We start from the raw sequence: 13,919 nt of genomic DNA, 5'->3' as shown, positions 1-13,919 counted from the left end.
CACACACGCACATGCACGCACACACACATCCAGTCAGTCACCCACACATTTCCTGTGTGTTTCATGTAAGACGCTCTTTACTTCTTTCTCTTCTGTTTGGAGAGGAAGTGCGGGTCTAATGACTTTTCCTATGCGTCACAAACACTGCATGTGGGAGGCAGACAGCCGCACTGCACGTGTGTTCATGTGAGAGACTAATGTATAAATGTATGAGTTTTATGAAAAGCTTGATACATGCAGGTTTAGATATGAATGTGTTACAGATTTCATGTATGCGAGTTTGTGTTTTGGAGCAGACTTCATATTTGTGTTTGAGAAAGTTATGCATGTTCATGTGCTCACAGGAAATGTACAGACTCAGCTGCTGTTAGTATTGTTGTACTGCGTATGAAAAACAATTCTGTCTCTGAGGAATTTTACACATATGCTAGTTTCACTGTATGCATTTAATATGAACTTGGAACACTGTATGCGATGGAAACAAAGCGTGTCCATACAGTACTGTGTGCCGTTTCTTTTTTTGATGGTTCCTCTTGCTCAGTTCTGGTAAACACAGCTACCACTGAGACCTCGCACAGTCTGTAGAACTCACTGTTTTTCTGTTTTTGTACAACTCAAACTCGCTACATCGGTTTTAATCAATATTTTATTTCTTTTGAGAATTACTGTGGACGGAGCTGAAGTTTCAGTCAAATTTGCTACAGTATAATATCCTATATTTATGACTGTTGCTACTCCTACTGACGTTTGCATCAGTGTCCCATAGCATTATGTCTGAGTTTTCAAGGTGAATTATATCCCCCAAATCGACAGCAAGCTGTCAAAAAAGACAGCTTTTCAAAACAAATGTTAAAAAGTTTGAGAAAGACTTTCTGGGCTTCAATTTGTATCTACTCAGGATGCAAATGATAGAATAGGAAATAATATATTGCACCATGTTTAAGATCTACAAAATGGCTAATAAATAGAAAATAATATAAATGATAAATGCTGTGTTTGAATATTCAGTATTAATGCCACAACCTCCAAAAAGCATTCATAGTTAAATACATTCCATGTATATTTGGCACTAAAACCCATGCAAAACTTAGGATTCAGTTGGATGTTCTCATAAACCATTTGTATGTCCTCATACAGCAAGTTTCCATTTATATACTTTAAAATCTGCATAAGGAGGTCTGGGTAGATGGGTCAGTCCAAAAACATCTGACTTTCTGGTTGTTGTGTCTCCTGAATGATTTATTTAGTAATTTTAACCTAAATTATTCCAAACCAAACAAAACATTCTTCAGATTTCACAAATAATGTGGTCCACTGAAGCGAGGCCCCTGACTAAATAATTATGCAACTAACATTTAGGTTTCAAATGTCTCAAGCAATGTTAAACAATAAAGCATCTGGCTCTGAACCACATTTTCAAAAAGTGTGAATGATTCTTCACGGGGGTTAGACCAGGATAGCTAATCCAGCCACGCTTGTTGGTTCCCCAGCTACAGCTGCAGGGAGTTTGCACAGTTCATCTGGGGCCACAGAGAAGTGTTCTGCTCAAAACGAGTTCCCATTCAAAGACCAAGGTTAGTACTTAGCTATAACCAAGGAACTATTGAAACATTATTTTAGGTGAAATCAAAAACAGAATCAAAAACAGTCTTTTGATTGGATCCTAGGCCTTTGCTGAACCCTTTTTCCAAACTCATCTCACTCTTTCTCTACCTTTGCTCCCTGATGCCAAATCCATCATTTCCCTCACTTTGTCTTGCTATGCCTAAGAGAGTGGGAGTGAATGAGCACCCACTCTCTTTTTGCCTTTCTTGTGTTTATCCCTCTATTTCCTGCCCTTTTTATCTCTCCCTCCTTGCCCCTTCCATCAGTCCATGCTGTCGTTTTTTATTCCCCAACTTTAGATCTGAAATGTTTTTGTTTCCCTTCGTGTTTCTTTTTCACATGGATTTCACTCTGATTGTTTACTATCCCTTTGTCTTTGTTTCTGTCTCTTCAGATTCCATCATCCAAACTAACCCTAATATGTGTTTGAAAGAGTCAAAGAGAGGGAAGGAGAAGGTGAACTATTTACAAACTAATCTTTTGTTATCAACACATTTGGATCTCTGCTTTGGCTAGTGTTTAGCAGTCTTTATGCTAAGCTAAGCCAACTATCTCTTGAATGTAGCTTTATATTCAGCATGCAGTTTTGAATTTGAAATCAATCCTCTCATATTACTCTCAGCAAGACAGAAGTAACGCATACAAAAAAAAATGCTATGCTTATTTTTATGTAAGTTACAATGTGCTTTTAAAGACACATTCTTCTGAAAGGTATTCTCAATCAGGTTTGGGAATATGTTAGCTTTTGTGTTGCGAGTAATTCCTGCATTAGTTACTGCAATGAAATGTAGGGGGTGACTTGAGTTATGCCTTTTCACCAGACGCATGTAAAGGGAATTGGTTTATCTTGCTCCCCCTCCTCTTTTGCTCTGTTGCACTCTTTAGCTCGCTTGCAGCTCCACATCATCAGCAGTGAGACTACTGTTGCAGATGAGTTCAGTTCAGTTGAGGTCAGACAGACAGTGTGTGCTGCCCCAGGGAGATACAGGCTGGCTACCAACCAGATAAGTTGGAGGAGTTATCCTGGTATTTCCCCTCTCTAGCCCTTATTACTGAGAGCTTGTTGCTCCCACTGAGTGTTAGAGGCAACAAAGTGCTCCTGGGAAACCATATCTGACCATTAGAGCAAATAATAACGATAACAAATGAAGTACAGTCTGACTCTCATTTCACTATCACTCCTTCTTCGTCTCATCTGCCATACACACACACACACACACACACACACACACACACACACACACACACACACACACACACACACACACACACACACACACACACACACACACACACACACACACACGCACACAGATTTGAAGGATTTATTTATGTCAGCATAATTTAAAGCGATAATCTCTGGTGTGGTGTATGAGAATCAGATACTGGTGCTGTTGGTGTTTTAGCAATGATGTGATGTGGTGCCTTGATGCCAGCCAATTGTGATTGGTGTATGCCTGTGTGCGCATGTGTTTGTTTAAACTCACTTGGCTTTCCCTGACAATTTTAATCTGAGTAAACAAGGAGACAGCCAAATAACTGTGGAGTGAGAGAGAGAGAGAGAGAGAGAGAGAGAGAGAGAGAGAGAGAGAGAGAGAGAGAGAGAGAGAGAGAGAGAGAGAGAGAGAGAGAGAGAGAGAGAGAGAGAGAGAGAGAGAGAGAGAGAGGAGAACCAGGTCATAAAGTGTGTGAAGCATGAGAAAGGCAGAAGCAAACGCTTACTCAGGCTAAACCCTGAAGTCATGGACAGGAAGCTGATATTTTCCCAGACTAACTTGACTCTTTTTTTTGGAGTCTGATCCGACAATTGGAGCTTCCTCTGCGGGGCTAATAATACAACAGAGCCATTGTGCAAAGCGTTGTTTCCCCTTGCTTGGTTTAGCAAGAGAAACGCTGTTTGCATGAAATCTTTCCACTCCTAGTGTGGTTGGGTGGAGCTTTTACTGCCATCAGATTGGATTGTCACACCACATCGTAATAACGCACTATTATAGTCTGGCTCAGTCAAACATGAATACACAGATAACAGTGCTCTAGCCAGTAGCCATTGTACTCTGGTACTTTAGGTCTCTGATGGAGCAGCTGTGCAGAAAGTATGTTAGATGTTGGAAATATCTCATTACTGGGAATATAAATGGATTTAGACTAAATCAGACATACAGAATAAGGACATCTTTGAGCAGAGGTAAACCGTTACACAAGCAAGAACACTAGAAGCGATTGTAACGGCCCGTCCACACAGCGGCGTGCGTTGAAGCTTCCAACGCTTCTGCCCATTCACTTTGAATGGGGTGACGTCACTTTTAGCCGAACTGCATTGTGGGAAGCAACGCGGAGCGTTGCTGGCGTGGCTCACTGCAAAAGTTGAGCAATGTTCAACCTTTGGACGCCTCGACAGAAGCGTCAGCCAATCGAATCATATGCCAGTACAAGCTCATAGCCAATCAAACCGCTGCTTGTGTGTCAGGGGCGGGAGATTCATGTGATTGGTTGTTGGTCGAGTGTCAGACACGCCCGCCGGCAAGCGTCAACGCACGCCGCTGTGTGGACGGGCCGTAAGAGTTTTGTCACATTCAAGGCAAACAGCATAAAACATATTTTATTGGCAAATATGAAGCCATAAATATGACACATTGGATGAATACACCCATACACAAAGTGGTTAATAGAACACATTTGGCACTTCATTAAACATATAAGTATATATATAATATACAATAAGGGGTGTTCAAACAGACAGTAAAGAAAATAATCGTTTCACATCATTGCATTCCATCTGTGTTTATTTGCCTAAAAACAGCCAATGCACAAATGTAAGTTGCGTGCTAGCTAAGTATACTAACCCTGTTAAACTGGCCTTCACTCTCTATTCAGCTTAGAGAAAATGCATTTGTTTGGGTAATAAAATGTGTTTTCTATGACTTTTTATGGAATTGTTGGGGTAGGTTACTTTTGTTATATAACTATTATTAATGGGTCTAGCATTGCTTTCTGTATTTAGTGTATTCATCACAATCTCATAAAATATTGTGAGGTTTTCATTGCAGTAAGACTAACAAGTTGATCTGACATCTGATGGTCTAAGCTCTCATTTGTATTTATTACAATTGGAAACAACATGGACTTAGAGAACCAAGGACATGATGCAACATTATTGTTATGCATTTTTACTTCCAATAGCCTTAAGCTAGTGCAAGCTGTTATTCATGTTTTACTTCTGCCTCTAACTTTTCATCTAACAAACAACTAAGCAACTGTATTCGCATTTATTTAGATTAAAAACATCCATAATGCTATGTGTCTTATGTGTCCTGTGGGATGGGGCCATGTTTTATTAGAAACTGTGTTGCGGGCAGGTGCGGCATTGAAAGTAGTCCCACACAGGCTTGAAGGCTGCATGAGCGATGAAATTACTTATTAGATGAATGGCTTTTTTAGTATACTTGACACAACCTTATAAAAAATACAAGTGATCTTGCAAATGATATATTAACCCTTGATTTTTTTCACATCCACCTCATATCTATTCTATACCTACATTGCATCGAATATGTCGACTTTTATACGGTTTAATGTTCTGTTGAATTTTTAAACACACACACCTTCACTTATTATTCACCTCTCCTAGACACACATGATCAATGGTGGGTTGGGGGATGAGATGATAATATAAAATCACAAGGAAAGCATTACTCTTACATGAGATGTAAGAAATAAGTCATTTCTATGACCTAGACAGTGCAACATTAATAAGACAAATCACTGGGTATCGCAGCCTACCCTTGATCATCCCCACAGGCAAGGCAAACTCAGCCTGTCTGGCCAGGTTGACTAGTTTGTCGGTCTTTGTTTGTGTGTGTCTCTGTGTGTGACTTTAGCCTTGCATGCATCCCTATCTGTTCATCTGGCTTCTGGCCGGTCTCGCTGTTTGTCTCCATGTTTGGCTAACCATGCATCTTTCATTTTATCAGTAAGTCTATCAATTGGTGTGTATATGTGTGTGTCCATGGGTGAAATGACCACTGTGTTTCCCGCTGTGTTGACCACATGCTCTACTCCATTCTCCTTTCCTCGGGTCCTCCTTTTTGACCCACCTGGCTGCTCTACCTTGACCACCCATGTTGTTCAGTCTGGCCTCCCTCTTTGTGTTGCACTGATTGATCACATTACTTAGACTTTTTTTTAGCCTGGGGGCTTGTGGCCCCATGTGGGGTCTCTGCAGGTGAAAGTGGTTTTCCATCAAAACAAACTCTATTGGGAAGACCAACAAATGCAAAGTGGCTTACAGGACATTTTCATACAAATTACATTTTGCTACCCAATGTATATTCCATAGTAGTGATTCAAACAGTACTTACTTTACAGTATGAAGAGTTTACAATGTTCTGTTCAAATCATCTGTCAAGTCGGTCTATTCGGGGCATATCAGTGTCAAACAGGGATATTTAGCTTTACTAAACAAATAATTAAAAAATAACGTTAAGCCTCTAAGAGCCAGGGACAATTTTCTGGGATTCCTGAGTAGCCAGCAGACTTCCCTTTCCATTCACTGCTTTTTGTTTACAGTCCGATTCGCAACTAGAGATGCGAGAAAGGAGTAGTAGTGACAGGATGTCTACAAGAGGATAGTTTCAAATAGGCCAGTGAACAAGCTAATTGTGAGCTAATAAAAAGCTAAATTGTCATTTGATAGCCAATGGATTCAGGGAATGCAATTTCAGCCAATGGGTTCTACTTCTTTTGCTTTCATCGTGGACTGTGTGCCTGTATTCAACCAAAGCCTGCTCCAATGTCAATGGTTAACCCACCATAGAAACCAGAACGCATCCCACACCAACATAAGTCCTGTTGCCTTTAGATTCTGCAATCATATGTAGAATCTGTTAAAGATAAGACCTTCACAGACTCAAACAACACCAAATGAAAACAAGAGAAAAATGTAACCGTCGCTGCAAAAGGTCCATGATAACCGAAGCCCATTCTGGGAATCAACCTCTAAAACCGTTATTACTACACACTTCTTCACCCTCTCTCACCACCTGACCCCAACTCCTTTATCTCTCCCCTCATAGCCACATTCTACAGCAGTCAGAGACAATAAAGGTCTAATTTGTCTTGGCCATAGCTTGTGAACACAAATACCTGACCAGCGGTCCATGTGGTAAATGGGAGTCTGTCCGTGTATAACCTTACCTGTCGGAATCCATGACATTGTTTGTGTTTGTGGAGTATGTGCCGTTTTAGTGATTATGTGTGTAGATAAGACCATTTGTTTGTGAGTAGGTTTCTTGCACCAATTCTAGTTATTATTGGGCTAATTACCTGGGTGTGAACAGAAGATTATTCAGTACAGAAACATGAGGTGAATTGACGTGTCGCGGTCCAGACTGATTCATGTAATTAGAAGTTTTTCCTATTTCCTTCCTTGTGTTTTAACGATTTTACAAAGGATGCAAAATAAAGGGCTTAGCTTGTGGCGAAAATAGTAACACAAAAAGTTTCATCTGATTAAATCCTATTATGGCTGATCAAATTATTCCCTCATGAATTCTAGAGGCCATGTTACCGATATTAAGTCCATTTAGAACAATTGAAATAAGTGCTTGCTCCTTTATGCCCTGCTGTAAACATTCACTTGTGCCCTCTTTAAACTTTCTTCCAGTCTCTATTTAAAGGGCAGACGCTAGTAAAACTAGCCAGCTGTCTGCTCTCTCTCTTTCTCTCTGTAAACCTAGCCAGCTGTCTGCCCTCCACTTCTGACCTTGTTTTGATGAACACTGTTGTATGTGTGCGTGTGAGTGCACACATGCATATGTGCATTTATGTCAATGGGTTTCCAGTGCGACCCTTGACCTTTTGTGACTGACAGGCTAAATCTAGCCACCCTGCCTCTCGCGCCTTTGCTCTCGTCTCCTTTTCTCCCCTCTGTTTCCTGACTGATAGCCTGTCAGAGGGACAAGCGCCCAGGCTTGGACATTATTTGTGTGTGTGTGTGTGTGTGTGTGTGTGTGTGTGTGTGTGTGTGGTGTGTGTGTGTGTGTGTGTGTGTGTGTGGTGTGTGTGTGTGTGTGTGTGTGTGGTGTGTGTGTGTGTGTGTGTGTGTGTGTGTGTGTGTGTGTGTGTGTGAGGGTAGGGTAGGGTAGGGTGGGGTGTGTGAGGGCCAGTCTGACAGGGAGGAAAAGAGAGCACGTTCAAGTGTGTGTTTTTGTATAGGTGAAGGTGTGTGCACAGCCTAAGGGGGTCACAGAGGAAGAGACTGTCCAGACTTTTCAAAAATAACAACCCTTATAGTCGGGAAGCTGTGTGTTTGTGTGTGTCGTCCAAAAGAGTATCTGGTATTTATTTAGTCAGGCTTTGACCTTTGACCCTCTCCTTTAACCTCCTACATCCTGTTCAACTGGATAGAAGATGGACACACATTCATACATATGCAGACCCACACTCTCACACACTCACGCACAAACTGGGGTTTAAGGGGTTTATGCGTGTGTGGGCTAAGGGGAAATTCACAGTTTTTGCGATGAGGGAAGTTCAGGGTAAAAACAATACCTATCTGGACTATCAAGGAACGATCACAACATGTTTAAACCATTTCTCAGAGATACTGCTTATGGACAAATGAGGCAGAGGTAGTAGCCATACTATTGTTAAACCAATCATATACCCAGTACACTCTTCTGTGTCTATATTATACCATTCTATCAATGGATATTATTGAAATGGTAACAGGTCAGAAAAATAGACACACACAAGGAGGGAGTGTTCTACAGGCACTGTTGGGAAATAGAGGATGCTATGATTGAAATTTTTTGACGATTACTGTGAGTGTGAACATAACTGTCGACTGTTGATAACCGCGTGCACCGCTGGCTTTTGTCAATTCAACAAAAGGATCCCAAACTATACAGAAATGTTCCTTGACAACCAAGGTTCATTTTCTGCCAATGCAATACAGAAGAAGAGAAGCAGCAGGAGTGCCTCTCGGCTTTATCATTACTTATTTTGTGATAACATCTACTCAGAGCCTTATATTAGCCATCATTATGTCTGTCTAAGTTATGTGTATTTGTGTGTATCATGTGTCCTTGGCAGTGTATCCTGTTTGTAATGTTGTTTATCCATATGAATGTTCATTTGAGCTATGGTTAATATATTGATGCGTAGGAGAATTGTCAGGGTATTTGTATAGCACATATCTATTCATGCTTTCTTTTATTTCATCTGTTATAGATACATTATTTCCAACCCACCACTACCCATGGCTGTGCAGCTATAACCACCAATGATGAAGGACCAATGTAGACAAAATGTGAGTATAGCACATGCCTGTTTTGTAGTTATGGATGGTCATTAATGGTTAATCTGGTTATGTTTTTGCTTTGATCAGATTTGAGATAAGTAATTACACTAGTTCTAAGCCCTGCAGTTTAATTGCCATAACCATATCTTAGCACTGTATATATCCGAGCAGGGGAAGCAGCAAATGTCATCACTATGCTCCAAAATAGAACAAGAAGAAAAAGAATGTATCAGTGCATGATGACATTTATTTCCCCATCTTCCCAAGGTATCAGACATTAAAACACACACAATAAAACATAGTGCGGCAGTATAGAAAAAAACAAAGTAAAAACAATACAAATACAGCAGTGAAGGGGAATTCAATAAAATCACTTGAAAGCACAGACTCAATTATGGTCAGGCTTGAGTTTTGCTGGAGGGAAAAACTTTGTTTTTAACTGCCGTACTGGTTGAATGGGTTGACTTTGTACTTGGGCGAGATATTTGTCAGTGTGTGCTGCTGTGCAAGTTTGTAAGTGCAAGGGTGCGGGTGTGTTTGTGTGTGGATGTTAAAGGATGTCTGTGATTGTAAGCCGCGCAGCCCCTATTCTTAATGCCAGGGTGAACTTGGACTTCCTCTCTTTTCAAGTCTTCTTTTCAATACAGACCGACACTAGACATTTCTAAATTAGTAATTTCTCAAGGGGCTCTCCCTCATTCTTTGTACTTAAATGTTTATTGTTCTTCTAATATCCCTCTAGTAAACACATTATTTAGCAGCTGCGGTGCAATTTAGCAACTATTTGGCAGCTAATTAAAGCATGTATGTGAACAAATATTATTATGTCAGGGCCCAATGTAAACCGACATTCTGTTGGAATATACAAATCAAGACTCAAACAATGTTATAGTCAAATCGTGACACCCCTAGTAACCACTTATCTCTTAGGGCAGTTTCCCATGTCTCTTTGCCTATAAAAGAGGACTGTGGTATGTCTTTGTATTGAATATTGTTTTCCACTTGGGATGTTCTCTAAGTTCCCAAAGGTGTGAGTTGTCAAGCATTCAGCTGTGTGCTTGTTCAATGTCACCTCACACCAGACCTGACCCAGGTGGCTTTTCACCTTTTGAAAGGTGAACTTTGACCTTTCGAGAAATGACCCTTGATCTTAACAGGTCCTAATGTTGCTGAGAGGTCTGCTGGTGACAGGAGACAGATGGAAACACACATATATGTAAAGGCAGATACACATGTGCTGCTGTGCAGACACTGAGACACTAATAGAGTGGAGAGCATTGCTGTGCAGGGCCGAGGAGTGACAGGAGAACCATGGGGACGCACACATACACAGGGCTCGTCTTACACAGGAAACTGCTGAGACATGCAGGTCATGTCTGTTTCCATGTTTATGGACCTAGCAGACTTACAAAGGCAAACCAGCACATACACACTCACTATGTCTAATACATTTTCTGTGTCTTGTGTGCTGTTGTACCAAGTTTTGGTTAAGACAACACTGTCTGTTTGACAACGTAGTAGCTGCTTTTGTTCTGCCAGAACTACAGGTCAGCTTGACTTTGTTTTATTACTGTTGTTTTAAAACATGTATGCAAGTGTGCACAAACTCCTAAAGAACATGCATAAATATGGCACATGCATCCACCCTACCTACTGTAATTGAGTTTTCTGAAGGTTAAACTGGACACAAACTAATTTGCTTTTGGCCTCCAAGGGCTGCCCTCTCCTAAAATAATGAGCCTCGTAGTTTACCCTTTACTAAACCTCCCCAGTAGACCGCAGATGGCCTTTCAATTACCAAGCTAAAACATGCAGAGTGGCAATGCATGGCATTATCAATGAAAATGCAACAAGGGACCACATTCTCAGCTCCTCATGAGCGAGAAGGCAAGCACACACACCAACACACATACATAGAAACAATCACATACACACTTGCAGATATGCTCACACTGCACATCTGCAGACAAATACACAAGCATATGGCGAAGGTACACAAGTGTAAGCACACATATGCGCGCACACACCAAGCCAGGTTACTTTGCCTATTTGCTTAGCAAGCAATCTTTGTTGGGGTCACCAGTCCTCACCCCTGCACTGCACCAATCTATAAAGCCGGCCCTCTGGGACCCAGTCAAGCCAAGGTATTTGTTGAGTGATCTGAAGTTAGTTTATGCTCTGCTGCTGACTGTTTCACATTCTACCTGAAGTTTCACATTTAAGATAGATGCAGTATGCAATGGAGGCGTGTGGCGCAGTGGATAGAGCGTTGGTGCTCGGATCAAGGGGTCACAGGTTCAACCCCACTGCAGTCAGCATGTCGTTGTGTCCCTGGGCAAGACACTTCGCCCCATATTTGCTCCTGTAAGTCGCTTTGGATAAAAGCGTCTAACAAGTAACATGTAACATGTAATAGACGACCGACTGTCAGGTTTTCTTTCTGAAGCTCAAACATGTGGCATTAGGCCATATTTTTCTCAATGTAAAGTGAGACACGCAATTAAGAATATTTAAGTAGGAAAACGAACATTTTGGAAGAACTTGGCCAGTGAAAAAGGAAAAGTGCAGTGGAGAGGAGGATGACTAGAAGTATTTTTTCCTCACAGACAAAGAAGTCTTCAGGAAACATTTACAATAATATGCTTTGACACTGCTACAAGAAACACAACACTCAATATAACATAATTACTGATTGTAAAGTAATAATAATGCATTACATTTTTTTATTAGAGTGCTTTTACAGGTGCTCAAAGCGCTTTACAAGTAGACATTACACATATTAGACATGTAAGAGCCATTACTGTGGACATTACCCACAGGAGCAAATGCGGGTAAAGTGTCTTGCCCAAGGACACAACGACCTGACGCTATGGCGGCTGAGGCGGGTTTTCGAACTGGAGTTCACCAACGTCCCTTGATCTGATGATCAACGCTCTAACCACTGCGCCAAAACCACCCCAAAAAAAGTAATGAAACTCTAAACCAGATATATTCGTATTCTCCATGTTCGACAAAACTACACCAACACTGATGGCAACAAGCACCTATGCACCTCTATCAGCTCTGTGCCTTCACTTTTTTTATTGTTTTATCCTGTTTCAGATCTTTGACATGTTAGTGACCCGAGCCGCTTGCTGAGCCACAGCCCTACACAACCCAGTCTCACGGCATTTCGTGTTCACCAACACGATTTTTAATCTATTGATTCGTGTTCCCCAACACGATGTGCCCCTTTTTTTCGTGTTGCACAGCACGATTTTAAAAGCAATGTATTTCTACTGCCTGCAGCACGTCTTTTTCTCCGGTCGGGTCGAGGAAGACCTGAAGCTATGTGGTTCATAAAAACATGTTCTTACTCAATATCAAGCCACAATTATTGCTTTTATTTTAAATCGTATAATTTTGGACTTTTGTTGCCGTCTGTGAGGAAAATAAATGGGGCTCAGAGCCTCAGAATACGGAAATCTGTATTTTTTAAATATTTTTTTTTTTCTAATTTGTTATTCTTTTCAAAATAACACACTGTTATTTACTCACCAATAACACACAATTATCCTTGCTTTTATTTATTGGTTTAATTCCATAATCTCGGGCTTTTTTGGCGTCCGTCAGGGACTGAATTTCAAAATAAAATATCCGGAAACAGACGTAGGGACATTTCGAGCGTCATTGCGATTGTCAACCTTTCTGAGTTTAGGATGGCCGAAGACACTACACTACCCATAATCCCCAGCTATCGTTTAGGACTACAGTCCCCCGTAAGGTTACGCAGAGCGTCAAACAGCTGTGTGAAATGGAACGAAACCACGCCAGACTATCCAAAACTGGAATCGAACGCCCCCCCCAGAACTACACATGCTGGATGCTGGCTATTGTGTTTCGCCAAATGTTCTATGGGACGTCTCGACTGAACGTTTTCGTTTTTCCCACAATTAGAAGTTGCCAGTATTAAACACATTGGCGTTATCAAATGTAAAACTCTTATATATTATTTATTATAATTAATAAATGGGTGAAAATCGCTATATATACCCACATGACAGCTCATTGTTACTTTGTAATTCTACTCCACTACAATTCAGAGGTTAACCTGGTATTTTTACTCCACTGCATTTATTTGAGTTACTTTGCAGATTCTGATTAATTATGTGAAATATAAACAACCCTTAAATCAGACTTTAGTTACACCTGAGTAAAATTCAGGGGAGGTGATTGTCAAGTGCCAACAATCAGGAGAGATATTTGATAGTTGGTGCTTGAGAAGACTAAACATGTATCTGCAATTGACATGAATGGAAACGAGTAATAAAGTATATTCATTACTCGTTATTCTCTACTAATAGTTAATTAAAGACTGTATATTATGGCTATTTTGCACATCCCTTTCAACATTTTCAAAGGTGTATTGACATATCATATACACAACTACGGTGTAGTTATGCAATGAATGAAACACTTGGGTCACAGGTTCCTCAACAGTGCATTACAAGACATCTATCAATATGTGTGTACCTCCACCATTAAACTGTCATATTCTGCACATTTCTTATTCTATCTACATACATACGAGTATAATTCATCGTGCTGTGCACGATGTATAATATCAGTTAAAATAAGTGCTTCAACATAGTTAACATTGCAGGAAAGCAATATATTAGACGTTAAGTACTTTGTCAGGCTTAATATTTATCTGTAGATAGATACCCCCAAAGTGTTTTTCTTATTTAAAAGAAGACCTTAATCTGTTATTTAATGTTTAAATAAAGATTAATTCGTTTTTCTGTTTTGCACCTCCTCCTATTAATATCGTTGTACATGCTGCACTAAACTGTTTTATTGTAGAGATCACTTTATAGTATCTTCTTGATTTTTTATATTCTATATTTCTATATTTATACTTTCCCCCTATGAAAGTATGTACTCTTAATATTTTTTTAATCAAACACAATAATTCAATAACGTGCTTTAACCACTAGATGCACACAAGGTACACAAATGTTTTCCGGATTTCATA

General features: G+C 40.3%; 1 long non-coding RNA gene across 1 annotated transcript in view; it reads left to right on the top strand.

Annotated features, from left to right (window-relative positions):
• LOC117541459 overlaps positions 1-13,919 on the top strand; it is a 122,878-nt gene that overhangs the window by 75,810 nt on the left and 33,149 nt on the right. Inside the window, exon 4 of the long non-coding RNA XR_004568317.1 lies at positions 8,836-8,914. This is a non-coding gene — a long non-coding RNA (uncharacterized LOC117541459). The remainder of the gene's footprint in view (positions 1-8,835; positions 8,915-13,919) is intronic.

Source organism: Gymnodraco acuticeps, unplaced genomic scaffold, assembly GCF_902827175.1.
Source record: "Gymnodraco acuticeps unplaced genomic scaffold, fGymAcu1.1, whole genome shotgun sequence".
Classification (NCBI taxonomy): Eukaryota; Metazoa; Chordata; class Actinopteri; order Perciformes; family Bathydraconidae; genus Gymnodraco; species Gymnodraco acuticeps.
The sequence above is the reverse complement of the archived record's forward strand: the minus strand, read 5'-3'. Positions and strand labels throughout refer to the sequence as shown.